Consider the following 27762-nt stretch of genomic DNA (forward strand, 5'->3'; position numbering starts at 1 on the left):
CATTGGCCGAAACTGAGTATTCTTCTGCCGCGTTTTCTAAGCGTGGGAGACGAGAGAATTGTGGAAGGACTTCGCCTTCAGCCATCGAGCGGTACCAACTTGGAGACGGCGTCTTAGCCATCGTCTTCCGAGGGAGATATACGGTCTGTATCGCACTATTGCACCAACGCGTGTTCCGTGCAGAGTTCTGCGGTTAGAGCTCTATGTGTGCTCAGAAGCGAGCCTAACTACTTCCAACAACTTACCTAATATTCTCGATCTAGAAGTTATCCTTGCGAGGTGCCGAGTATTTATCAACGCAGCTGCTGGTAATAGGGGCGCGTAATTGCAAATTGCTTATGTGCCATTCTTAGGAGTGTGTGGGTGGACAAAGAGATTCCATTTCTTTTTTTTTTTTGTAAATTTTGTCAGTTGTGGGGAATATCAAATTAAAATACCAATATTACGATCGAATTATCGACTTCATTGTAGCTAGCATTTACCCTGTCCCAGTAAGCTTTACATGTACTCTAGTCACTGCACAGCTTGCCCAGACGGGAAGGAAAGAAGGTTTGCAGTCTTCTATGTCAGCGACGGACAGATAAGCTTTCACCACATTCACACAATGTTGCGTGTTTGTCATGAGCAAAGCCATAACCAGCGGTTGGCAAACTGACTCAAAATAAAACAATGAAGAAAACTTAATAATTGAACAGGAGAGGCTCATGGTTAGTTCTCCTACACCTCGTGTTCCTATCTTCCCCCTGCGAGGAGAAGCCTTTCTTTCAGCCAATGGCCTTTAAATTTTATCGTACTGGACGCTTTGATCTAGAGGACTTTAGAGCATGTGAAATGAAAAACCGGCGAAGTGGACTTAGATGCCTGCAAATACGCAACCACGTGACATTCCTGCGACACCAGTTGCCAGCCTGTGGCCACCTAGCAATAATTCGCAGCTATTCTGTGCACAGGCATTTTTTAAAATTTTTCAGTAAATGTTGGTGAGTACCACTATTGCCGAATCGAGGGTATTAGAGTGACCTTCTGCCATTGTATTCACGCATGTGTTAATGTTCCATCCCTTCGTGATCACGTAACAGGAGGGCGCAAAATAGGACCGCTGAAAAAGCATAAGCACTCTTTGCTGCTTCAGATCACATTCAAATTTCGTTGCATGATACTGAACGGTCCCTAGTGGTTCCAACCTGTACACCAGAGCAAAGATAGCGGTCCCACCGCACTCCAGAGCGGTACGATCAAGTTCTGTGGGGGCGCAGACCCATAATACCCTTACAGAGTGATGTCAGCAGCGTCAGAGGTGTCAAGAAAGTCGTCCTGTTGGTTCAAAAAAATGGTTCAAATGGCTCTGAGCACTATAGGACTTAACATCTGAGGTCATCAGTCCCCTAGAACTTAGAACAACTTAAACCTAACTTAGCTAAGGACATCACACACATCCATCCCCGAGGCAAGATTCGAACCTGCGACCGTAGCGGTCACGTGGTTCCAGACTGAAGCGCCTAGAACCGCTCGGCCACCCCGGCCGGCGTCCTGTTGGTCATCGCACTGACAACTGAGGTTCTCGACCACGAAATGTGCGGCAATCAACACCCCAGAGAAATAGGTGGTTTCAGTCGCTACCTTTATGCCACTCTCAGAGGTGTTTTTGTGTCGATTCTGAGTGATGGCGTTTCTGAGATTTTATACTCGGCCACCCATAAGAAAACCGAGTGAACGCAATGTGTCGACGTTTTGAACTCCATCGCAGAGACTTCAAAAGAAGTGGTAAAATGTAGGTATGTGGCGGTGAGGCGACCTCTCCCTAGTGCGACATGTCCACGGTGGCGTTGAGCGGAATTGTAGAGCAATTCAGTGACTATATGACACCATTAATCCACCATACATTTCAAATGAATTTATGACTTACGGCTCCTTATTTGCATGTGTTTCGTCAACACCTTGCTATATAAAGTACCGCGTAGCCCTAGGATGACGTCACAAAGCGCCGCGTTTCCTCAGCTTTAGAGAGGAATATTGTAGGCAACTTTAACACGAATTTCAAACTTGCACGTCGCAGTGAGAAACATTTAGGGGTTTCGAAAAAGTGGTACTTTCATTCTGTCGAGCAGTGTTTTTAACTATCAAAATAGGAGTGATTCAAACGTGTCATGTAATTGCCAATGCGTATCTGATACTGAAGCAAATATGAGAATTATTTTTGTTTTTGTGTGGAACAATCGATAATATTTTCCCAAGAACAAATTAAAAATAGGTTAAACCCCCGGGTCCGATAAAGGTTCTCTGTATAAAGTGAATGCGGGATCCTGAACACCCCTTTCACTTTGTTTCAAATGGGAACAGTCTCATACCACTAACAGTCTACTGGGATATTGGACTGAAAAGAACAAAACTTTACAACAGCTTTCGCAGCTCTCATGAGCAGAGCAAGAAAACAATGCCAAGATATACACTCTGGTTTAACACATAATAAGGGAATATCTTGCACATTAACTTCGTGTTCTTGCACTAAAAAAGTCATTCGTCGTTCAGATTACCCGCAGATAATGCGTCAAACTTCCCACATGTTACAGCTCAGCAATCCTCCACTTTCTGGCTGATATTCCAGGACACCGAAACAATGTCGTCCAGCCTGACTTTCTAATTACCGATCCGCCACGTTATTCAACACCTCTTGGAATATAAGACGCTTCAACGGTGTCGCCCACATTTGACAGTCGGTTTCCAGTGTAAAGAGACAACGACGCGCAGGATGCTCGGCAAAACAAACGACGACGACAAGCTATGGTTTAACGTCAGCTCCCAACCAGGTCGTTATGGAGCTATAGCGCCGATGGACAGGAGCTGAGGAAACAATTGATTTTCGCTTGGTTGAAAATATCATGGCCATCGCATTAAGTGATTTAGTGAAATAATATACTTTTAAGTTGTTAAACTACATTAGACGTACAAGATCAGAGTCAACCGTTCCGTAATTTTTATTTAGCTGGTCTACCTGGCTTCGCTCAGGCAATAGATATGAGATTGTATGGTACTTGGAATTAAAGGATAAAATTTTAAGTACGAAGTAAACATTGTTTATTGAAAAATTATCCTAACTATGTACAATACTTTTTTAAATATAAGAGGTAAAGAATTGTTATTAAAGACATATTCTAATTATTTACAATACTTGTTGTAAACATTTATGATTTTCTTGTCCGCGGTAAAAACATACAATTTTTTCGAATTTTCTGCTCGAGAGCAAGTTACGTATAGTTGACCATGAGAGAAGCATGAGTTTTTGAGGTTGATGCCGCAGTATTTTAAAGTTTGTCCTTGCGCTTTGTTAACTGTAAAACTGTATGGTTGTTTGATTGGAAATTGCAGTCTTTTAGAGTGGCAGTTTAGTAGAGATCAGCGGTATTCTCGGGATAAATAGTGCGTGTCATTTGTTCTTTCCAGTCGTCAGTTCGGCTGCGATGATGTTATTCGACAGCTGTTTGACGATCGTCAAACAGCTATTCCATTACATAGTTTTGTTGAGTTGAGCTTGCTGAGTAGTATGATCGGAGATCCAATCATAAGTCGAAGGCTGTGTAATTGCACTCCTGGTATTTGCAAATAGTTTAAAATGCTCTAGCGAAATCCATACTTTCTTCAACGTTTACCAACGTGTCGATCGATTTGTGTATTCTCTCTTCACCAGGAATTTTCTTTTGATCTTTTTTTTTAAGCATACATCGATCTCGTCTGCTGGTGTGCTCGGAACATTTTGGTAAGTATTGTTTATATGGTACTACCCACTGATTAACTATTTCCAGTTCGTCGCTGCCTCGTATTCGTTATTTTGCTGTGAAGCCACCATTTTTTGGTGAGCTTCTTCTGTATTTGGGCTAGCTATCAACTAAGGTTTTTGGGTCGTCCGCATATTGTTTTAGATTTTTTTTTGTAAATTTTCCATCACTCGTACGTGGCGAATTGGGGTTCAATGGCCCGCATGGTCCGTGAATCATGATTTTCAGTGCTATGTCGTATGGTTCCGGATCGTCTTGTGAATTAGGAAACTCACCTTGGACGTTTTTGTCGATATCCGTGTTATGAAGTATGTCGTGTAACCATATGAGATTATGTGAGTGAGGCAGCCTTCGTTTTTATCATTCGATTGCTTATATCCAGGACCTATCAGTTCCAAAGATGTGGTATTTTGCGATGATTTCAATAAATGTCATTTGTTTCCTTTGGGAAACTCGGCTATTATGTCGGATCGGTGCATGGGGGCTTGTCAGTATCTTAACTGTTCTTTGATTTCTGGCCACGATGAGTTACATATGATTGTTATGGAGAGGTCAGGTTGTCCATATTCTCTTGTGTAGGTCATGGCATGTTGAGTGTATTCGTGCATATATCTCCGACTTCCTACGTATGATGATGTTTCTGTCATTTATGACTCTGTCTCCAAGGTGGATGTATGATTCCGTGCGTAGTTTCTTATGATTCAGTCTTGTGTAAACCATCCGTTCCACTTCTATTTTTGCATACGTATCTACCAGGAATTGTTGGAATAAGCGGCGAGTATTGAGAACGACGTATCTACCAGGAATTGTTGGAATAAGCGGCGAGTATTGAGAACGTGATTTATATTTCATTGCTTCTGATCAATAAGCTGTAAGCATAGAGATCCTTGGAAATGACTTTATTATTTGTTTCTACGCCTGTTTCAGGTTCGATTTGTTTCACATTAAAAAGATATCCGTCCTCTCTGTGCAGGATATATTAATGGATGTTGGAGGGTATCAGTATGAGCGGTGTGTCTCTGCAGTGCATTGTAGTCCTTCTCTTCTTTGTTGTACAACTATATCATTGTATGTGTTTTCCCTATCCATAATTACGATGGCGACTTCGTCTATCTGAAGTGCAGTAAATCGTTGTTTGTGTTCTCCAGATGGTCTTTTGGCGACTTGAATTATAACTTTATAGTCATCAGAAATCAGTCGGTCTAGTGCTGTTTTCGATATGTAAATCAGTTAGTTACATCTTTGTAAGTTCCTCTGTAAATCTTGGGCTACTTCTCGTATCAGATCCTTGTAATAGTCCAATAGAAAGCATAATAACGGAATACAGCCCGAGGAAGATAGCGACTGGCATTTTTAAAGCAAGCTTCACATAATGCAGAACTCTCTGCTAATGTAGAAATGACGAAACTAGCTTCTAATAAACCCAGACCAAGAGCTGCCAACCAATCGAAAGATCCCTGATGAAGAGTTTTTCCACTAGCGTGCCATATTTTCCCTGATCAAATGGAAAACTACCTATAAGGCGGTCTTCGTGTAATGCGGAATACATCTAACAAGGGAATGGTCAGACTTGTCATGTCGATACCAGTGTTGCTTTTTTTGCCACTGTGAGTTAACATTGCAAGAAGTCTGTATGCAGAATTTTAGCTGCTGACATGACCTGGAAGTCTGTAAACAATTTTATGAAGTAAGACATTATTGTCGCATGGTTTCCGCGCTTATAACTGCCTCTTGTACAACCCTGATCTCTCTCGCTACGTTATACCAACGCCATCTAGGGACAAAATGGCGTTAGCTACGCGCCGCTCTCTTGCCGCAGCAGTGAGAGAGCTGATTCCCCCAGTGAAAGCGATCGTATGATAATTAAACATTCATATTAACAGAATCTTCCGTCGGTTCTTGGTGGAAATGAGCGTTTGGCGTCATTGGCCGGGAGGCCCCTCGCGGGGCAGGTCCGGCCGCCTTGGCGCAGGTCTTATTACATTCGGCGCCACATTGGGCGACCTGCACGCCGGATGGGGATGAAATGATGATGAACACAACACAACACCCAGTCCCTGAGCGGAGAAAATCTCCGACCCAGCCGGGAATCGAACCCGGGCCCGGAGGACGGCAATCCGTCACGCTGACCACTCAGCTACTGGGGCGGACGGTTCTTGGTAGAATAACATTATAATAAATGAAAAGCACCAGTTTGCTTTTGTTCTGCTCAGTAAATGTCTGAAGATGGACTCGTAAGCCGAAAACCGGTTTACAATAAAAGTAATATTGTAGAACAAAAGCAAACTGGTGCTTTTCATTAATTAAACATTCGTTGACAAATATGGCTGATATCTTATCTACAACATTCCTTCGAAATAGCTATGAAATAGACACAAATAAATATACGGTTTAGAACACGTCCTAATTTTATTTCTTGTAATTACCGCAAAAATGCGAAATAATGATACAATGTTCAAAACATAGGTTTTTTTGTGCACCAAGAACTTACAAGCAAAGACGACATATGACAGACCTGCGAATCACAGACTTTGTTAGATGTAGACAAAACTGCGCTGGTATTAGGTATGAATCAGGCCTAGTATCAGTATATTTCGAGGAGTGCCACGCATATTTAATCAAATTCTGAATCCGTGGGGAGGAAAATTGATAATGTACTACTGACTGCAGCTTGAGAATATTGTCACGGTGATAGACAGGAAATTGCAGTGATCTGCACACAATAATTTTCTTTGTTAGTTTTCTGTAAAATGCCTTCCACTGACGGACAAATTCTCTGTCTAAAGGTTGGATTACGTTCGTCGTGCCGGGTGGAATCTGAAGTATCTCTACTCCTTTGTCAGGGTGGGCTCGAAATACAGCTTTTAATGAATCAGACCTTTTATGACCTGACCACGAATCTAGAAGGGGAAGAGATTTGTTCCCGCAGAACGGAAGAAAAGCATGACGCATGAAAAGTGTAACGTTTTCATTTCGCATTTTTCCAGACTTCGATGCGTCTACCACAAGATTGTTTGCGTAGAACATTGTTCTTCTGACACGTGGTCCAAAACGTCCAGTTGGTTCTTGAAGACACACATATACTTTAGGGAGCAATGAACCATCCAGACTAATTATGGGAATTATAGTGTATGAATGGGTGAGTGCAGTCGTGGACTGCGCAATCGCCTGAATATGTTTTTCCTCTTTGAATGACAGTGTTATTTTCGCACGCATTTCTTTTGGAAAACCTGACAGATCTGCATTGTACACGTACGATTCACTAAAACTAGCGATCTTATTTTTTGCATTCGTAAGAAAAGCTTCTATCATTTCGATTTGTGTCGCTTCATTTTCCGACCTGTTTCTCGATGCAATTTTTTTTTTTTTGCCACAATTTTATGTGATCTTTTGAAGCGACTAATCCAACTTTGAGTAGCTGTAAATTCTTTAGCGCCTATCGCGTTGGCAATCTCTAACGCCCAATCACGCAAAGTTGGATCGCTGACACTAAATGACTGTTGTCTGGCATCGGTAAATAGCTCAAAAAATCGCGCATTTATCTCCGTCGCAATTTCCAGTCGACTCTTACGTCCCCCAGCGACTTCCTTTTTCCTTCTATACAGTTCACGTTCAGAACGGACAAAGCGATACTTATTTTGAACAGTACTGACATGTAGGCGTTTCTTACCACTTTTGTTCAACCAATATGTCACCGCTTTTTCTTTGTCTGATAGGGTAATTGTAGTTTCTGGTGTTACTTTCGGAGCTAATTGATGATGCTTCGTGGCACTATCACTTGAAGAGTCTTCATGAATGCAACTTTCGTCGGTGTCTTCGCCGTCTGTAGATTCACAGTCTGCAATATCGAGTGTTTCAGTTGTTTCTAGCCACATGTCTGCGCCATTTACATGCTCGTCTAGAAGTTTAACAACCATGTCGCACAACACATACTCTTCACGCGTGCTTTCTGTTGATTGCTTTATTTGGCGTCTGTGGTATATCTCCATGGCAAGCAGCAAAACATTTAAAGGGTTCGCCATCACCTGTGAGGGGAGATTGAATGTTCAGCGTAAAGTGGCTTGCGGAGTGTAGATGAACATGTTCAGAACATCTTTCACGTCTCTAACTAGTTTCAGGACGGTATGTTTCGAAATACGTCCAGAAATTAAAAGGACGTGCATACCACAGAAACGAATATTCGTTTCCCCTTTCCGCCAAAAGCGTGCAGCCATATTCCTCTTTAGTGAAAGCTGCAATAAGACGGCCTCACTTCCCGACCATGCGCACAACGCCCGCGACTCGCCATTTCCAGGGGTGGCCAGCCGTCACTGCAAGCGCCAACCAGGAAGCACAGCCATGTTCGTGATTTCTTTTAGGTGATTACCAGTTCATGTCAGCAGCTACAATTTTGCATACGGACCTTTTTCACAGTTAAATAACAGTGCTAAAAAAAGCAATACATGTTTCGGCATGACAAGTCTGACCATTCCCTTGTAAGACAACTTATATGAACAAGCAAACATATTCCCAAAACGGAGATTTCAGTGCAAATAGGATTGCTGCATCAATGTAGCGCCCTCTGTTCTACATTAATCCGCCTGCTTGTTGGGAAATAATCATTATTAGACACAATACTTTTTTGTGCTTTCTCTCACGATATAACGCTGAGGGATACAATGCTTAAAGAATTCGAGTCACATCCAGAAGAAGTGGGGCCGTCTGGCCATCGACATTATCGTGGTTTCCATGACCCGACATGGGCAGTACCCATCTCCTTCCTCTTTTCGGACCTAGACGAGCTGTAATACCCCATCGTCGACAGAAAGTTTAACTCTGACCTTTTCTTTCCTACCAAACGATACACAATGCGTAATAATTACCACGGCATAGGAAAATTTTTTGCTGTTTCATGCGTTGAAAATCTTGACTGACTTTAATAGTCTGTATTTTGTATAAAGTTTGTAACTGATTAGTAGAACTGCGGCGCTCTGTATCTTTATGCCTTGGAACCTTGTGTATTCGATGGAGCATTACATCTCTATCAGTATTAGCCTCTGCGTTAGCTACGTGACTTCCAGCTGGAAGGAAAAATCGATTATAAGCGTGGATACTAGAGACGTTGTAACAATTTCCAGGAACCGGATCTCACTTCAGTCTTGCCGTTGCCTAACCGGGAACCTGCCATTTCTGTCAGCGACGTTACGTGCGCCCACTGCAGAGTTGGAATTCCTCTCGTCCGCCAGGCAGAAACGAGACGCCTCTGGAGCGCCAGTTTATGGGCGATAATTTCTGCTCACTGCGCCAGACGGCGCATTGTTAATTGCTGTTTGGAAACAAAATTTTGGAGGGCGGGTGCGCAGTTGCATCGCGAAGTCCGGAAATCCCTCAACTAGACGGTCTTGCAGGCTGATAGCACATCTGCAAACACACGTCTCCTGCATTGCACGCACAAACTCACATGTAGGAGAAGAATGTATAAACATCGTCAGCTGCACCCGACCAAACACAAGTCCCTCCACGGATTCGTTCCGGGGAAAAAGAACCATCCCTGCGGTTGTTTCTACAGTTTTTTAGCAACTGCGGGAACCCTTTGTACGGACGGCTAGACGGAGATTTGCAAACCACTCCTCCCCGTGTCCAGCGTCTTATTCTCTGCACCACATTGCCGTTCCAACGGTTTTATATTATTTAGACAAAAAGCCTCTAAGGGGATCTGAGATCATATTGGAGCTAAATGCTAAAACACTCGCTCTGTTCACCAAAATAACTTTACATTATCAAGTCACTACGCCTTTCGGGAGAGCGCCATCATCATATCTGTGGAAACAAGCATAAAGCATAAGTCAAAATATTAAGACGTTGTACACTACTGGCCATTAAAATTGCTACACCACGTAGACGATGTGCTATAGCCGCGAAATTTAACAGACAGGAAGAAAATGCTGTAATATGCAAGTGATTAGCTTTTCAGAGCATTCACACAAGGTTGGCGCCGGTGGCGACACCTGCAACGTGCGGACATGAAGAAGGTTTCCAACCGATTTGTCATACACAAACAGCAGTTGACCGGCGTTGCCTGGTGAAACGTTACTGTAATGCTTCGTGTAAGGAGGAGAAATGCGTACCATCACGCTTCCGACTTTGAACAGTGGACGTTACATTTCAGATATGTTACGACCCGTGGCTCTACCCTTCGTTCGATCCCTGCGAAACCTTACATTTCAGCAGGATAATGCACGACAGCATTTTGCGGGTCCTGTGCGGGCCTTTCTGGATACAGAAAATGTTCGACTGCTGCCCTGGCCAGCACACTCTCCAGATCTCTCGCCAATTGAAAACGTCTGGTCAACGGTGGCCGAGCAACTAGCTCTTGATGAACTGTGGTATCGTGTGGAAGCTGCATGGGCAGGTGTACCTGTACACGCCATCCAAGCTCTGTTTGACTTAATGCCCAGGGGTATAAGGCCGTTATTACAGCCAGCGGTGGTTGTTCTGGGTACTGATTTCTCAGGATCTATGAACCCAAATTGCGTGAAAATGTAATCACATTTGTCCAATGAATACCTGTTTATCATCTGCATTTCTTCTTGGTGTAGCAGTTTTAATGGCCAGTAGTGTACTAAGATATTCGAACAACGTAGAAACAACGGAGAACATACCTTTTATAATTATTACAGCGTGTCATGTCACTCACTACCCCATAACGCAATCAGTGCCCAATTGACATAAGCAGTTCGGCATTGTACAAGAGAAACTATTTCGCCAGTATGCGGTGTTAGTCAGAGTGCTTATTATGACATCAGCTGTATCTTTATACAAAAACACATATTAAATACAATATTTATTATTTAAATTCTATATGTCATAGAAACTGTTAACAAAGGGATAAAATATACACAATCAGTGCCGTAACCGCAGCATTTGAAAGGTACTGAAATTTGGACTTATGCAAGTTGCACGAACCGAAATAGTTTAGTACATAAATTTCAACTAAAATCGACAGCAAAATCTAGATATACATAAACAGGGTGTTCGAATAAAAGTGTCGAACACTTTGAGAGGTGGTAGTACTCATTGAAACAAGAAAAATAAATCCACTAAAGATCGGCCCGGTAATACATACATTCCGTGATAATGACGTGTTTACAGGAGATTTTGAGCGTGGCGTCCATCATGCAATGTGCCCCCTGACCTCCAGCATAAGGAATGACACCCCTTTTGAAGTATACACGGTTGTTGTTGTACCTACTGGCACGCATTGAAGACGAGACCCTGTAATGTCCACACATCATTGATTGGCGTGGCGTGGACCAATTCCTTCAAGTTTCCCCATAAGCAAAATTATAGGGGTTTCAGGTCTGGAGAACGAACAGACAAAGGTTTTTGGCCTCCCCGATCGGTCCATCGGTCATAAAATGTCTGAATCAGATGTTTGTGTTATTTGTGACGAAAGTGTGCTGGTGCGTCACGATGCATGAAACACATTTGTTCTCGTTGCTACAGTGGTACAGCCTCCAGCAACGTAGAAAAACATTAATGAGAAAGTCCAGAAAATGCGACCCAGTTAACCTTTGTGATAACACTTTTGGCCCTACTAATGTATCGCCAAGTACGCTTGCCCATACGTTGGTTTTGAATCTGTGTTGATTCCCTCTTTCATGAATTGCTTGAGGATTCACAACTGCCCATACTTGCTGGCTATGAAAATTCACGAAACCATCACTTGTGAAACCTGCCTCATCCGCAAATAAAATAATGGATGTGAACAGTGGATCCGAGGTTCACTTCTGCAGCAGCCACTGACAGACCGCCGTCTGGCATGGTTATCCGCTGGCCTTAGGGGCTGAATGAGCTGTAGATGATATAGGTACAGCAATTATTAATGTACCCTCCTCCCCCCTCCCCTCCCCAGATAATAGAGTGAGACATGCATTCTGCTGCCGCTGTAGAAGGATCAGGGACATTTATTACGATTTAGGGGAAACACTGATTTTTATGGCCTCGTAGCAGGTAACACCTCTTACGATCAGCCTTTGCAGTTACAAATTTGTACCAGCGATGTCGCAATTATAGTGCTCCAAGTTGCTAGAACTCGTGCACAGGTAAGCATCGCTTATGGTAGGATTCAACACGTAAAATCCAACCATACTCTTAAAAAAGTAGTATATGGCCGTCAAAATGATAAGGAGGTAGAGAAATAATTAAAGAGATATAACGAAGAGAGCAGGAACAATGACGTATATGATCTAGTAGGAAGTTACTCTTACAGGCAATTCTTTCACTAACGCTACCTACTACTGCTGTTTTGCTTATACGAAGGCGAAATGACTTTGTGGTGGTGTTTGAAGAATGAAGTCATATGATATTCAGTACCGACTTTAATAAGTATATTTTCCAGTGTACTAAATGGTTTGTAATTTACTTCATTTAATATCGCGTCTTAAATGTTACGTTTTATGCAACGGATAGGATAAAGGGAATCCCCTGAAACCCTTCGTGAGCTGATAAATGAAAAAAATGTAGGGATAAAGACAAGTAGTATATCATTCATTCCCATAATGCTTTAATCCCACCTTGAGGTCCAATGATGTAGTGGTCAACGGAACATTCAACCGTATTCTTCCTTTCTTCTCACAGGAGAGAAACAAATAATCTTGCTGAACTCAATTTAATCGTTGCCCACTAATATCTTTTATTATGAATCAGTTACGTATAGCATTTTAAGCTCCTTAAAAACTTTTTAAATTAACGAATTGTCCTACGCAGTTGGTAAAGCACTGGAATCGTATTCAAATTACTATTCCTTCTCTATAATCGCTAGTTCTATATCTATAATGATACAAACATATGCGAAATGACTATCTCAAACCTCCTTTACTTATGTTTTTGATCGAGATTTGGTAAATTTATTTGTTGTTAGGTTTCCGGCAAAAAATATTGGGCATTTGCTGTACATTATTTACAAATGAATAGTAGCATGTATAAAATTTTATTGCGGGAAACGCATAATATTTCTCGGTTCTGCAAACAAACGTACTGCACCACATTCTTAATACAACATTAGGACGACGTATAAGAAGTACGCAGCGGTAATTTTCGAGGAAGATGAAAATGATTCGGTTCGAAAATGCAACTCGCAGACCGCCATATTTTGTCAACTTGTTTCCCTCATCACTGGATAATTTAGTTGTGAATCGACAAATGTCGTTAGTAATCAAATGGCTTGGGGCTAGAGTTTTCCCTGTATATCCACTGACTACGTTACCGATCTAACAGCAGAAATGCTGCATGCGCCATTTCAGTGGGTAGTGGAAATGGAATTGCGCTGTCGGTCATTTATATTTTGAAATGTATGTTGAAGTATTTCCGTACAGGTGGATTCAGTAACCCAAAGAGTGCTTGGAGATTTACAGGATTGCCAAAATACAGAGTGGGGCCTGGAAAACTCAGCCAGATACTGCTTTTGAAAACTTACAGATTATTTTTATTAATCATATACACTATTTCCCAAGTCAACATACCTTTTTCTCAAAAATTACTGAAAGTACAGGGATGAATGAGGTAGCGTTAGAAAGATTTTTAACCCGTTTCTGATATTGCATACCCATTTTGCGCTAAAACATATTATTTGCGGGAGATTTTAACCTAAAATTCCCAGCTTCATACATGTATTTTACGAAGTTAACTTATTAATCATGAATAAAAGACCGTCTTTTCATATTATCTTATTACAAACATCATTATATTTGTTTTGAAGTACTTATTAACTGTATAATTTGTATACAGCGTTATCATAGATAATAGCCGTTATGAGGAAATAACGAAGTTTAAAGAGGCTTGTCTATATTTGGGGTTATTATGGCTGGAGTATTAGCTTAAATTGTCAAGACGAATAAAGCACCATTGCGGTGGGACCCTGGAGTTACTTAGGAAACCAAGGGAAACTTAGAATGGGTGTCTGTTTACAACAGAAAAAAACATCACTGGGCATCTGATCTTTTGCTTGGGTCCCTAAAAACAAAAACGATTCAAGAAGTTTTAGTTCAGAATGGTTCAAATGGCTCTGAGCACTATGGGACTTAACATCTGAGGTCGTAAGTCTCCTAGGTTTAGAACTACTTAAACCTAACTAACCTAAGGACATCGCACACGTCCAAGCCCAAGGGACCGTAACAGCAGCGCAGTTTCAGACTGAAGCGCCTAGAACCGCTCGGCCACAGCAGCCGGCTGAAGCTACAGTGGACATCAGTACTGAATTTACTCTGAGCTACCCTCAGTGGGGTCTTTATACAGCCCTGAAGATATGTGAATATTACGTAATAGTCTAACGGAAACGTTATCACGCACGTCGGGAAATTATTGTGTAAACGTCGGGATGTTACAACACCTAATGGGCTAGAACTAGCGAAAACACCCGACTGAATTATATCTTCCCAGTGTTCAGAATCGCACGTATTTCACTTATAAGCTGCATAGAAGACATGTCTAGTAGAAGCTGTCTATAGATGGTTCAAATGGCTCTGAGCACTATGGGACTTAACTTCTGAGGTCATCAGTCCCCTAGAACTTAGAACTACTTAAACCTAACTAATCTAAGGACATCACACACATCCATTCCCGAGGCAGGATTCGAACCTGCGACCTTAGTGGTCACGCGGTTCCGAACTGAAGTGCTTAGAGCCGCAGGGCCACACCGACCGGCAGCTGTCTATAGACAGTTCCCCATAACAACGTACATGGTGTGAATAAAAACATGGAAACGCCAAAAAACAACACATTATGAAGCTTGGTACGGTTTAGAAAAGCCCTTGCCTTCCAAATCAGCTTGCAGTCGTCTCAGAATGGATAGATTTCAATTGATTTTTCTACCGTCCTTTCGGCAAAATAGTTGAAAGTTCAGTAATCGGTGATGTAGATGCGTAGCTATCACTCACCCTTCTCTCCAAAGTAGACCACAGTGGCTCAACAATAATAAGATCTGATGGCTGTGGTGACCAGGGAACTAACTGCTTGAACGAAGCCTTGTTCTCTTGGAACACAGCATCACCATTGGGGAGCAAACACTGTATCGTGGGATGGACTCTACCAGAGTGACCACATAACCCTTCGCAGTATTGTGATCTTATAGAGTATCCATGTGTCTCATCGAATAAAACGACCGCCTCCATGTTTCACTTCCAGGACGTAAACTAGACCAGAAGTTGGGAACAGAGTTTATCAAGACTCATCCAGCTAAATGACATTTTCCCATTGTTAGATAGTCCAGGTTTTAAGCCGTCGACGCTACGTTTTCCGTTACAACGTTTGCGTCACTGATAAGTGGCTTTTAAATTCCAGCTCGTCCTACCGTTCCCTGCCTAAGGAACTCCCTTCTGGTTGTTTAGGCGCTGACAGGGTTCGCGAGTGCCATCCTCTTATTTTTCGTCACAATCCTCTTTACGGATCATCTGTCACGGTCCTTCAACATACACCTCCTTCTTCTGTAGTGTGCCAGTTGAAACAACAACCACTTGGGCTACCGCAGCTGCGGAGGCACCCATCATACGGACGGCTACAATTTGCCCACATTCTAATTCACTTAGCTCCAACATGATGCACTCACAACTACATAGAACACTGTTCTATCCACGACTGACACATGCAAGGTATTGAGGACATTGCACAGGTGCTGTTCGTGGTGAAATACAACAACGCAACCTTCAGGTTTGGCTAGCAAGTGCATTTATGGCAAGCATGCATTTTTCACAGACTTCCCTTATTTGTGTGCAACCCCTTCGAACTTCTCATGTAATAGCTCTTCGTTCAATAGAAGACTGTAAGCAAAGAATAATAGAACAATTAATCTAGTTGTACAATATTTTTCGATACAGCCATATAGTCCACCTTTGGCTTGTACAGTTAGTGGGAAGCATGCCGTTGAACGCAGAATTGTGATCTGTCAAAACAGTGATAAAAAATAAAATGAAATACAGTCGAACCACCTTCTCATTACGAAGTTTCCTAAAGAGCTACCCGCTATATACCTATATAAATGTCTGTTAGTTTGTAACTGTATCCCTCTCTTAACCAAACTTTGTGACTACATTAACCTACTTACGGAACTGCATGCAAAACAGATTTACCAGAGCGCGAGTTTCTGTCGTTGGCTTAACGAGGACGTAACACTAATACCTAACTCTCAAATTATACGGCTCTTCGAAAGAAGGATCACTCCATGCTTTATGCGATAGAGTCGACCTCGTTAGTGGAACCGCGTTTCCGTCACTAAAAAGCTGCGCTTCCAACTTACGCTCCTTAAGAATAAATAAGAATCAGTCCAGACACTACTTGAACACAGTAGGTATTTCAGATGTTCTTTTCGTTGTACGTGTGATTGTGTTAAACATTTCTGCTTCCCCTTATTCCGGAGATTATATGATATTCGAGGGTTATTCAATAATTAAAGAGACAAACTGATATGGGGGAAAAAACTGTTTGTAGGACAAGTTTGCTACTTTTTTTTACTTTAAGTCGGCATCAGTGGGACGAACCCTGATCAGCTGATGTATCAACATTGTTTTGTTTATAACCTCAAAAATACATCCAAGATGGCGAGTCTGCTTGAAAATTCCATATTAGTTGAACAACGTTCGGTAATTCGTCTTCTAGGTATTGAAGGCGAGAAACCAGTGAATATATACTGTAGAATATCTAACGTTTGTGATGAAGGTTGTATGAATCGTGCAAATTTTTGCAAGTGGGCAGAGCAGTTCAAAAGTGGTCCCGACTCAGTGACTGACGAACACCATTCTGGCCGACCAGTTGCAGTTTCAACTCCCTCACTTGAAAGTCGAATTGATGACATTATTCGTGCCGACCGCCGTGCGACTGTGAAAATGATAGTTGATAAGGTTCAAGTTAGTACTGGTACAGTTCATAACATTGTCTGTAATAAGCTGAAGTACCGCAAAACATGTGCAAAATGGGTCCCAATGGAGTAGACGCGGCTACACAGGAAACAAGGTTGAGAGTGTGCACAGAGCTTAAGGAACGCTATCAAACAGAAGGTGAACACTTTCCGAACGAAATTTTAACTTGTGATGAAACTTGGGTTCACCATTATTAACCGCAATCAAGAAGACAAAAAAAAAAAACATCAAGAAAACGCACTTCCTCATATTGTTCAACTAATCTATGTAACCATCGACAAAATGGGCTGGGAAGTATTGCCTCATCCCCCTTACAGTCCTGATTTAGCGCCTAGTAATTTCCATTTGTTTGGTGCACTGAAAGAGGCATTACGTGGAGAGGTTCCAGGACAACGAGGGCGTTAAAACGTTTGTGGTAAATTGGAAAAAATGCATAAATATTCAAGGTGATTATTTTTAAACGTAGAAAAAGTTTTGTTTTGTAAAAATGAACGCTTTGCTTTTTTTCTCCAGACCAACTTGTGTCTTTAATTATTGAATGATCCTCATATCTATATGGCTCATGACCTTCTGTTGACCCACATGCAAAGGTATATTCTTATCTGTCCATGTAACAAATGCTTATACTTCTCCAATCTCTCTCTCTCTGCCGGTGTTCAAATATTATATTTGAGAAGCAATCGTAACTGTAACGCTGATGTTTGACTACAAAGCATTTTCCCAAAAATCTCAGATTTAAATTTTGCTAAGCATTTCTATTAAATTTGAATATATCTGCATAGTATCTTACACCACCTCCATTTACACGTGTAACCCAGACTAAGCATCTCGGTCACGGAATAGTTGGTTTAATCAGCCGCTTTCCTCCAATAACATGGTCATCATTACTTAGTATTAATTGTAAATCAAAATTCATAGTTCAATCCGTCGAATTCTGCTCCCTTCCTAGGCTTCAAAATTATCGAGCATCATGAAAAAATACATTATAAATTAAAACAAAGAAAATAAATATTCATTAAGAAGTGTTCCCACACAATTCTTTAGACGATTTAAGTATAGATTAATGTCGGACATTAAGATTAACGTTTTCGTAATGATTGCAAAGTGTATTCTTATGTAACAAGTATTTGAAAAAATGTTTGACTTCGAACTGAAGCAGAATTTCATTCGTTGAAAATAACCATAAGTAGACTTATTAGCAGAAATCTTTGACTACCAAGCTGTCGTTTAACTGCCTCCCACATGTTGCCATTACGGATAAGTTCCATACGCCCAGGTCATTTGACTATACGGATTCACTATCGTAAAATGTTGGTGTCTAGACGTGACCAATATGCCTCGGTATTATTATTACATTGCAGAATAATATTTTTCGATGCGAATCGTCTGACGATGAACCGATTTTTGGGCTGACAACTATTTCCATTCGATTATATATATATATATATATATATATATATATATATATATATATATATATATATGTGTGTGTGTGTGTGTGTGTGTGTGTGTGTGTGTGTGTGTGTCGTATGCCTTCCTGCTCCTTAGTGAACAGTGCACTACATACACCGTTGATTAGGGGCAAATAGGGACTTACCCACAGGTGCCGCCGGCGGTTCTAGGCGCTTCAGTCTGGAACCGCGCGACCGCTACGGTCGCAGGTTCTAATCTTGCCTCGGGCATGGATGTGTGTGATGTCCTTAGGTTAGTTAGGTTTAAGTAGTTCTAAGTTCTAGGGGACTGATGAACTCAGATGTTAAGTCCCATAGTGCTCAGAGCCATTTGAACCATTTGAACCATAGGTGCCACAGGTCGCAGGTTCAAATCGGAGAACATAAGAGCAATATCTGACAGAGACGATATTTTTCTGTAATGCAGGGTGTCATGTGTACTGATGAGCTGAAAAAGTGATCTCATATGTGGCATGCATGGTACCGTTTTTACTCGGAACCATGCACTGAGCACTCATTCAGTATGAGCTGCTTCATTTGAGTGTTACCGATCGTGTTTGTTTCTTGCTTATCAGTTTGTATTTTCTCATTTGAATTAAAGTGCCTAATGATGGGTGTATATCCCTACATATAACAGGTTGGGAATCAAAGAAGTTAAGTCACACATAGACAGAAATCGGAATAAAGAGAAAAATGTATTTCGCCAGCATTCGTATCGTTATTCGCAAGTCACCGTTGTCAAAGGGTGCGTAGTTTACCAGTAGATACATCTTCCCCTTCTTACTTCCCCCATATGCTACTGTTTTCACGAATGGTACTCAGGAAATGAGTCTGTCACTAGTCCTCTTTATGAGCGCAAATGTAATACTTCTCTATTAGTTTACTTAGGCCCTTGAAATTTTGTGAGTCAGGCTCTCCGGGAATTACGGTTTTGTAGTCATTTTCTTTCGTGTGTCAGCTGCATTTCCTTGCGATTCTTCCAATACAACTGAGTTTGTTATCTGGCCTCACAACGACTAGATTCACAGGGGTTGGACAGAAATATGGAAACTCTGCGAGAAAAGAATGCCTAAGTGTACACTGAAGCGCCAAAGAAACTGGTATAGGCATGAATATTCAAATGTAAACATCCAGGATACAGCGCTGCGGTGGGAAACACCCATGCAAGACAACAAGTGTCTGGCGCAGTTGTTAGATCGGTTACTGCTGCTGTAATGGCAGGTTATTAAGGTTCAAGCGAGTTTGAACATGGTGCTATTGTCTACGTACGAGCGATGGGATACAGCATTTCCGAGGTAGCGATGAAGTGAGGATTTTCCTGTACGACCATTTCACTGTACCGTGAATATCAGGAATACGGTAAAACAAAAAATCTCCGACGTCGCTGCGGCTGAAAAAGATCAAGGAAGAACGGGAGCAACGACGACTGAAGAGAATCGTTCAGCGTGACACAAGTGCAACCCTTCCGCAAATTTCTGCAGATTTCAATGCAGGGCCATCAACAAGTGTCAGCGTGCGAACTGTTCAACGAAACATCACCGATATGGGCTTTCGGAGCCGAAGGCTCACTCGTGTACCATTGATAACTGCACGACACGAAGCTTTACGCCTCGCCTGGGCTCATCGAAACCGATATTGAACTGTTAATGACTGGAAACATGTTGCTTGGTCGGATTAATCTTGTTACAAATTCTATCGAGCGGATGGACGTGTACAGGTATAGAGAAAACCTCATGAATCCATGGAGCCTCATGTCAGCAGCGGATTATTAAAGCTGGTGGAGGCTCTGTAATGCTGTGGGGATTTGCAGTTGGAATGATACGGGACACCTGATACGTCTAGATACGACTCTGACCGGTGACATGTACGTAAGCATCCTGTCTGATCACCTACACCCATTCATCTCCATTGAGCATTCCAGCGGACTTGCTACAGAGTGGCTCCAGGAACACTCTTTGAGTTTATACACTTCCGCTGGCCACCAAACTCCCCAGACATGAACATCATAGTGCATACCTGGGATGCCTTGGAACGGGATGGTCAGAAGAGATCTCCACCCCCTTGTACTCTTACGTATTTATAGACAGCCCTGCAGGATTCATGGTGTCAATTCCCTCCAGCATTATTTCAGGCATTAGTCGAGTCCATACCACGTCGAACTGCGGCATTTCTCCGTGCTCGCGGTAACCCTAAGCGATATTAGATAGGTGTACCTCTTTCTTTGGCTCTTCAGCGTAAATGCCGATGCTAGCCAAGCCTGCAGGTTGCGCTGTTTGTTTGACCATGAATAGCTTCTACACAATGTCCTCAACACGTTGTAAGTGTCTATCTTGGGCAGAACAGTGTTCGTGTAGTTGTTCAAATGGTTCCAATGGCTCTGAGAACTATGGGTCTTAACATCTGAGGTCATCAGTCCCTTAGAACATAGAACTACTTAAACCTAACTAACCTAAGGACATCACACACATCCATGCCTGAGGCAGGGTTCGACCGGCAACCGTAGTGGTCGCGCGGTTGCAAACTAAAGCGCCTAGAACAGCTCGACCACACCGGCCGGCGTTCGTGTAGTTGTGAGTGCATTAAGTCGGAGTTACGTGGATTCGAACATTGGCATATTATTGGTGCTCGTATGGTGCGGGCTTTCGTAACCAAGGTATCCGAAGTGTTTGTTCGTTCAAAAGACATAGTGTTGAACATTTATAGCGCAGACAGGGACAATGGAAAACTACATTTGCTATGTCACGAAGCTGACGAAAATATTTGTTGAGTGACCGTGACGGACTGTCATTGAGGCTGATTGTGACGAACATTAAGAGGACGACAGCTGCGAAAGTCGCTGCAGAACAGGATGCTACACTACACCAAAACAACACGAGGGGTGCTCTACAGGCATGTAACTGTAGCGCGAGCTGGAATTTGAAAATGCTATTCAGTGATGCTGACCCATAACAGGATAATGTGGTGCAACAGCCATTAAACCTGGACTATGGAGCACTGAAAGAAAGAAGTATGGTCGGATGAGTCTTCTTTCACACTGTTTTCAACTTATGACCGACTTTACGTCCCAATACTGAAACACTGTGGAGCTTCGTTGGTGACTTGGGCAGTCATATTGTGAGATTACAAGGACCCCATGGTTACTCTGCTAGGTCGCTGCAGTATGTGACCACCAGGGTGGATCATATCCATCCTATGGTACACATTTTATTCCCTAATGGTGCTACTGTGTTCCAACACGACAGGGCCGCTGTTCACACAGCTGCCATTTTCGCATCTCCCCTGGCCACCATGGTCATCAGAAATCAATGATCTAAATCCACATTGGTGCTCTGCAAATCACGCTTAGGTGCCTGGCAGAGGGTACACCGAACCACCTTCACAGTAATATTCTGTTATTCAATCTTGAACACCACGCGGAAAAAACAAACACCTGTACCTTTCCGTACGAGTACTGCTTTTGTTATTTTATCAATATAATCGTTTCTGCCAATGTAGGTCGGCATCATGAAAATATTTTCCCATTTAGGAAAGAAAGTTGCTGATTGAACTTTCATGAGAAGATTCCGACGCAAGGAAAAACGCCTCTTTTTTTAGTAATGTCCACCTTAGATCCTGTATCATGTCAGTGACACTATTTCCCCTGTCTCTCAATAATACAAAACATATTGCTCTTCCTTGAACTTTCTAGATGTACTCCGTTAATTCTATCTGGTAAGTATCCCATACTGCGTAGCAGGATTCCAAAAGAGGACGGACTAGTGTTGTATAGGCGCCTCTAAGTGTTCTGCCAATAAATCGCAGTCTTTGGTTCGCCTTCGCCACAACAATTTCTATGTGAGCTTTCCAATTTAAGTAGTTCGTAATTGTAATTCCCAGGAATTTAGATCAATCTACAGCTTTTAATTTTAACTCATTTATCATGTAATTTAACGGATTGGCCTAACGCTTTTCGTTGTTTAGGCTCAATTGCCAATTGGCTCATTACACACAATTGATATCATCGAAATGTACGGGCCTGAAGATGGTGTTGAAGCAACGTTGAAACTAGTAGCCAAATAAATATGAAATCTGAAGTAGAGCTGGAGGAATTTCATTTTTAATAAAAATTATACTAGTTGATGCCCCAGCATCATCCAATTTAAATATGGATGTACGATCACTGTAAGATCCTAAGTGTTACCAACAGCCCGACTAGCAGAATAAGTGTGCTTAGGAAGTTAAAAAGAAAGGGGTACAATAGTCGAGGTACTCCTAAGAAGCTGCAGATTTGTGTAGTCAATGCTGAGCGACGCTTCAAGTGGTGTAAAAAGCGATTCCAGTGGACAATCGAATAACCTGAAGTCATTAATCATTCCGTGCGCAACCCCATAGAAGAATTAGCGTTTGACAAGTGCCTGGAGAATGTTAGCAGCCATCGTGTGTAGTGTCAACAGTGCAATAGGGAGGAAATAGTGTTACAATATGGGGGTATGTCTCCTGGTAAAGAAAACACTATACGTGGAAGCATACAAGCACATTTTACAGCATTGTATACTGCGTATAGTAGAGGAACGGTTCGGACACGATGACAATGCATCCTGCCATAAAACCGCAACTGTATGGCAATTGTTTGAGGACAGTAACATTCCTGAAATGGACTGGCCTGTCCAGAGTCCCGACCTGTATTAGCGATTAGAAAATTTATGTGGAGTAGCATTTTTGTGGAGAGACAATCGCAAGGGCCCTGCGGCTCTTTCTGGGAGAAGCAGTTTTTCGCAGGTAGCGTACAGGCACACTTAGAAAAACTATTTGAGGTGACAGGCTAATCTATGGCACAGTCCTAAGCCAAGGTTCGATTAGAAGGTGGTAGTTCGGCTATGAGATGCTGAAGCCATTTAATGAGGCCGCAAGAAAGTATTCGAAGTGGACCGAGCTTCGCCGAAATCTCAACACATTCCACCTCCACACAAGTTCCACTCCGTACAAATGTTCCATCTGCCTGAAGGCAATGAAATACCCTGGGGATAATTTAGAAAGTCAACTGCGCTCTATACCCCAGCGTCCAGTAAGTCTTGTTCTGATCCATTCTACTGCCTCCGGAAACATGGAGACCAAAGAAATTGTAGCAGAAGAAATGCGTTTCACAATACCGGAGATTAATAACTGCTCTTATCTCTTAACGTGTGCATTTTAGGGTCCGCGTTTATTAGACATTTTTTCTTGCTTTGATCCATCGTGAGACCTCTGGAACTTGCCCTAACCTACAGTATTAGCAACAGCAGTACGCTCTATGTATTCCAGTATCAAAGGTACCACAACGATTTTCACTTTAACTTTCGTCTCGCTGGTTTCCGGACCAAAGTTCCTTATCTCAAACTGATACATTTATCATTCTCCATCATCCCCTAAAGTTTGTAACGTCACCACATTGCAAACCTTAAGACATGAAGTTTTCTGCACAATTGTTAACTGCTCCATTGAATATACTCCACCTGTCAGATTAGACTCTCCTTCCCCCACTCTTTCTGTCCCTCTCCTCCTCTGTCCTTCTCTACCTACCCTAACTGTGCGAATCACTAGACCTCACTTCAGTCGGTGTCCTGGAGCATTTGACACTTAACGCCTGTGAATGAAACACAGGGACTTCCGTGGTAGGCACCATGTTGGATGGATAAGAGTTTCAAATTATTTTAACAAGTAACAAAAATGTCTGTTTTTAAAGTTGTCCATGTCTCTGGATGTAAATACAATATGAAGAGGCATAAAATTCATTTTTAGATCAAAGAGAGACAAACAGCATTCAGAAGAAAGAGAAACTACGTCCAGTTTCGAGAGTGAACAAATATTCGAGGGATATTCGGAAAGTAAGTACCGATCGGTCAAGAGATGGGAACCACTGTGAAAATCTAATAAAGCTTTCCACATATGTGCTTGACAGTGTCTCTAGTATGTCTATCGGTTACATCACTTCGCTGTTTTCAGTTCTGAGCGCATGGTGAGCACATAAAGATGCGTAGAAAATAGTGTCTCCTGCCAAGTATGAGGTCCTGGCGAGTGCTTTCGCCTGATGTTATGCAGCCCACATTACAGAACTGTCAAACGGTTCCTACTTTGTGACAATTCTCGGTCGCAATTTGCAGAGTCAATGAAAATGCTCCTGCAGCGTTTTCGATGGGAAGTGTTTGATCAGCCGCACACATGTCGGTAATTGTCTCCCTCTGTGCTTCATCTCTCCTCACTGCAACTACTGGCTATGAAGACAACATTTTCGCACAGACAACGAGCTATAGATGAGCTTAGACAATTGGCGGGAAGCACAGGCGGCTGCTTTCTATGACGAAGCTGTTGGAAAGTTGGTACAACGCTACGACAAATGTCTAAGTCGGAGTAGTGACTATTTAGAGCAGTGGCTGGAAGCTGTAGCTAACTGCTGCAGATAAAATATTTCTCATTTTCAAAGTGGTTTCCATTTCACGATCAATCGGAACTTATTTTCCGAATAGCCCTAGTATGTGTAGCAAAAGGGACTTCAGTTTGTTTGTTACTTGTTTTCGACAAGACGAAAATTTTCCGTAGAAGAGGAATTTTATTTCAATAAACAATAAAAATAGTTGGCAGAAGATCCTATTCTTGGGAGAAAGCCGGCCGAAGTGGCCGTGCGGTTAAAGGCGCTGCAGTCTGGAACCGCAAGACCGCTACGGTCGCAGGTTCGAATTCTGCCTCGGGCATGGATGTTTGTGATGTCCTTAGGTTAGTTAGGTTTAACTAGTTCTAAGTTCTAGGAGACTAATGACCTCAGCAGTTGAGTCCCATAGTGCTCAGAGCCATTTGAACCATTTTTTTCTTGGGAGAAAAGTGGTTACTGTGGATGGGTGCAGTTGCGAAGATCCCAGTTCGTATCCTGGTTCACACTTGACGACTTTTTGTGTGGTGGGAAAGTCCACAACGGGATCCGTGTGAGAACAGATCATCAACTACGCGAATAAACAAGGAAAGGAACTGACACGCGAGTCACCGAATCAGGGCGAAATGGAAGGCTTGTAGCGTCTGAAAGTCGCACGAAACGTTTTGCCGGAATAAGCTGCGTTTCCCTGGCTACGGGATTTTCCCGGAACGAGCTGCGTATAACGTGTGCGACACCACGCTCTTCACTCGCACAATGCAAACATATCAAGCCGTTTTCCCAGGGGGAAGAGAACGTAGTGCCGCTGCGGGCTTTGCCTGCGGGAAACGCTTGCCAGCTTCTGGAGGAATCTGTTCCGCAGGTCGCTGAGATTTACTTGGTAGGAGGAGAACATTGGTATGCATTACTGGTGAAATGTTGCCTAGTAGTTGAAGGACCGAGCAAAGTAAGGACTGAACTCCATTCTTATCAGGACGTATTAACACTCCTCAACCAATATAGCTTTACAAATTAAGTCAATAGGATCTTGTCGTATTAAGACAAAACTATGTCATTGCACAAAACAATTGCAGAACAATTACTGACAATCTATCAACAATGATAATATTTTAGTGATATTAATGGCAAAATGTTACAGTGTTAATTCAAATAATTGCTCTCCACCTTCCAAAGGACACTCATGGGAAGATAAACTATGAAAATTTATATTTACAACAAACGCTATTTTCTTTTCAAAATCTGCAATGTTTATGTGTCACTGATCACTGTTGCTGAAATATTTACAGCCGATTTCAATAAGAGAAACAGGAGAATTTTTCAGTAATTGAAGTAATATAATAATCTCTTCAAAAGTTCTGAGGAACAGTCTTTAAATCAGGCAGGCTATAAATATCTGTAGAATGCAAAACATGCAATATAGACAGATTAACAGGGAAGTAATTTTTTCGTAAACGTAAGTCATCAGATTGAACACAGACAAACAATTGTGAAAAGTTTCTAAAAGATAATAAAGTAACTGACCAAGGTAACCTCCCCCCCTTACCATTCTTACATCTGACAGTGAAGAAGTTCAGCTCCAATTGACATTCAGCGGGAAACACGGAAGACGCGAATGGTTGGCTGATGAATCTCACCTATGTAAACACATGCTCCGCTTGGAAGTGTAACCCACCAAAACACTTGCAACGAGATTTGCCCCGGTAAAGGAGCAGAAGCATGCGAATTCCAAATAGCTAAAACAGCGACTTGGCGATTTAGTGCACAACGCATCAGACAAAAACGGAAAACGCCCTACATAATGACGCATTAAACATGAAAGCAGTTTACTCCAGTAATTTAAAACACACCATCAAACCGCAACTCTATGACAATTACCAAATTTTGGAAATTTGTGGTAAGTTCCTATGGGACCAAACTTCTGAAGTCATATGTCCGTAGGTTTACATACTGTTTGATCTAACTTAAACTAACCTACACTAAGGAGTACAAACAAACACACCCATGCACGAGGGAGGATTCGAAGCTCCGACGGTGGGGGGGAATGGGAGGGGTAGCCGCTCTAACCGTGGCAAGGCGCACCAGACTGCGCGGCAGTGGTAGCTATTAAGTTTTGATATGGGTGACACACTCATCTAATCGCTTTGCCAGACACGGTAACAGAGAATAACAACAGAAGACTAAACCAAAGTCTATACAGATACAGCAGGGCGCAAACACGAGCAGGAAACGAACCAGTCGCAATTATCACCCTCACAGCGGAGACCAAGATCAGTCTTTAATAATGTCACATGGTCTCGGCACTTAAGCAACGAACTAGAAGTAGGTCACGGAGTATACAAAGCCTCTGTGTGATGACAGACAAAGGAAACACTTGGTGCTGCCAGGAGATGTGAACATTATGACGTCCCACCGCTCGCCTTCAGACATGGTCGGCCAAAGCAATAACATGTTCACTCCCGTTTCCGGTGCACATCTCTCGCGTCCAGAAGACGCTCATCCAGATCAACTTCGAAGATTCACGGGCCGCGCGGTTAGAGGTGCCATGTCACTGACCTCACGGCCCCTCCCTCCGGAGGTTCGACTCCTCCCTCGGGCATCGGACATGGGTGAGTGTGTTGTTCTTAGAATAGGTTAGTTTAAGTAGTGTGTAAGTCTAGGGACCGATGACCTCTGCAGTTAGGTCCCTAAAGAACAAACACAAATTTGAAAATTTGAGAATAAACCAGCGGCCCGTTAACTCGCAGAGCAGCGCTGTCCGTGCCGCTTCGCACACCGGCTTTCCCGGAATCATGGCCTCCACCGCACTCGCGGTAGAATGCCACGCCCTCTTCAAGCCAAAGACTGTGTTCATGGAGACGTGACGCGATTTATCCATTGCGCGACGTTTCAGCGTGCCACGCTTCCCCCCCCCCCCCTAAAAGAAAAGCAGGAACCCCGGGGGAGGCAAGGGAGGGGGTACTCGTGAGTACTACAGAAACTCGTTAAAAATACGTGAGGACTGACAGACTTTCTCGAAATTTGTTGATAAGCAAATGGAGCCTGAAACTTTGGACGAAACTGATCTGTTCTCCTAATTCATAGCAGGAACATTCAAAAAATTTAGACCCAAAATTAGATGCAAAACAAAAAGAAAACCAGGTGTGCAACATTGTTGTGGACTTGGAAACCATATACCGGAGAGATCGAGAATATGCCAACAATTCGAAGTTTCAGAATGGAAACTGCAGCGGTACATCGTTATCTTTCTTGGCTTCCTGCTTAGGTCC

General features: G+C 42.5%; 1 protein-coding gene across 1 annotated transcript in view; it reads left to right on the top strand.

Annotated features, from left to right (window-relative positions):
* The window catches only part of LOC126188598 (hemicentin-2-like), a 1730700-nt gene that overhangs the window by 1545660 nt on the left and 157278 nt on the right, over nt 1–27762 (top strand). The gene's annotated exons all lie outside the window — the stretch shown is intronic.

This window comes from Schistocerca cancellata, chromosome 5, assembly GCF_023864275.1.
Source record: "Schistocerca cancellata isolate TAMUIC-IGC-003103 chromosome 5, iqSchCanc2.1, whole genome shotgun sequence".
Taxonomy (NCBI): domain Eukaryota; kingdom Metazoa; phylum Arthropoda; class Insecta; order Orthoptera; family Acrididae; genus Schistocerca; species Schistocerca cancellata.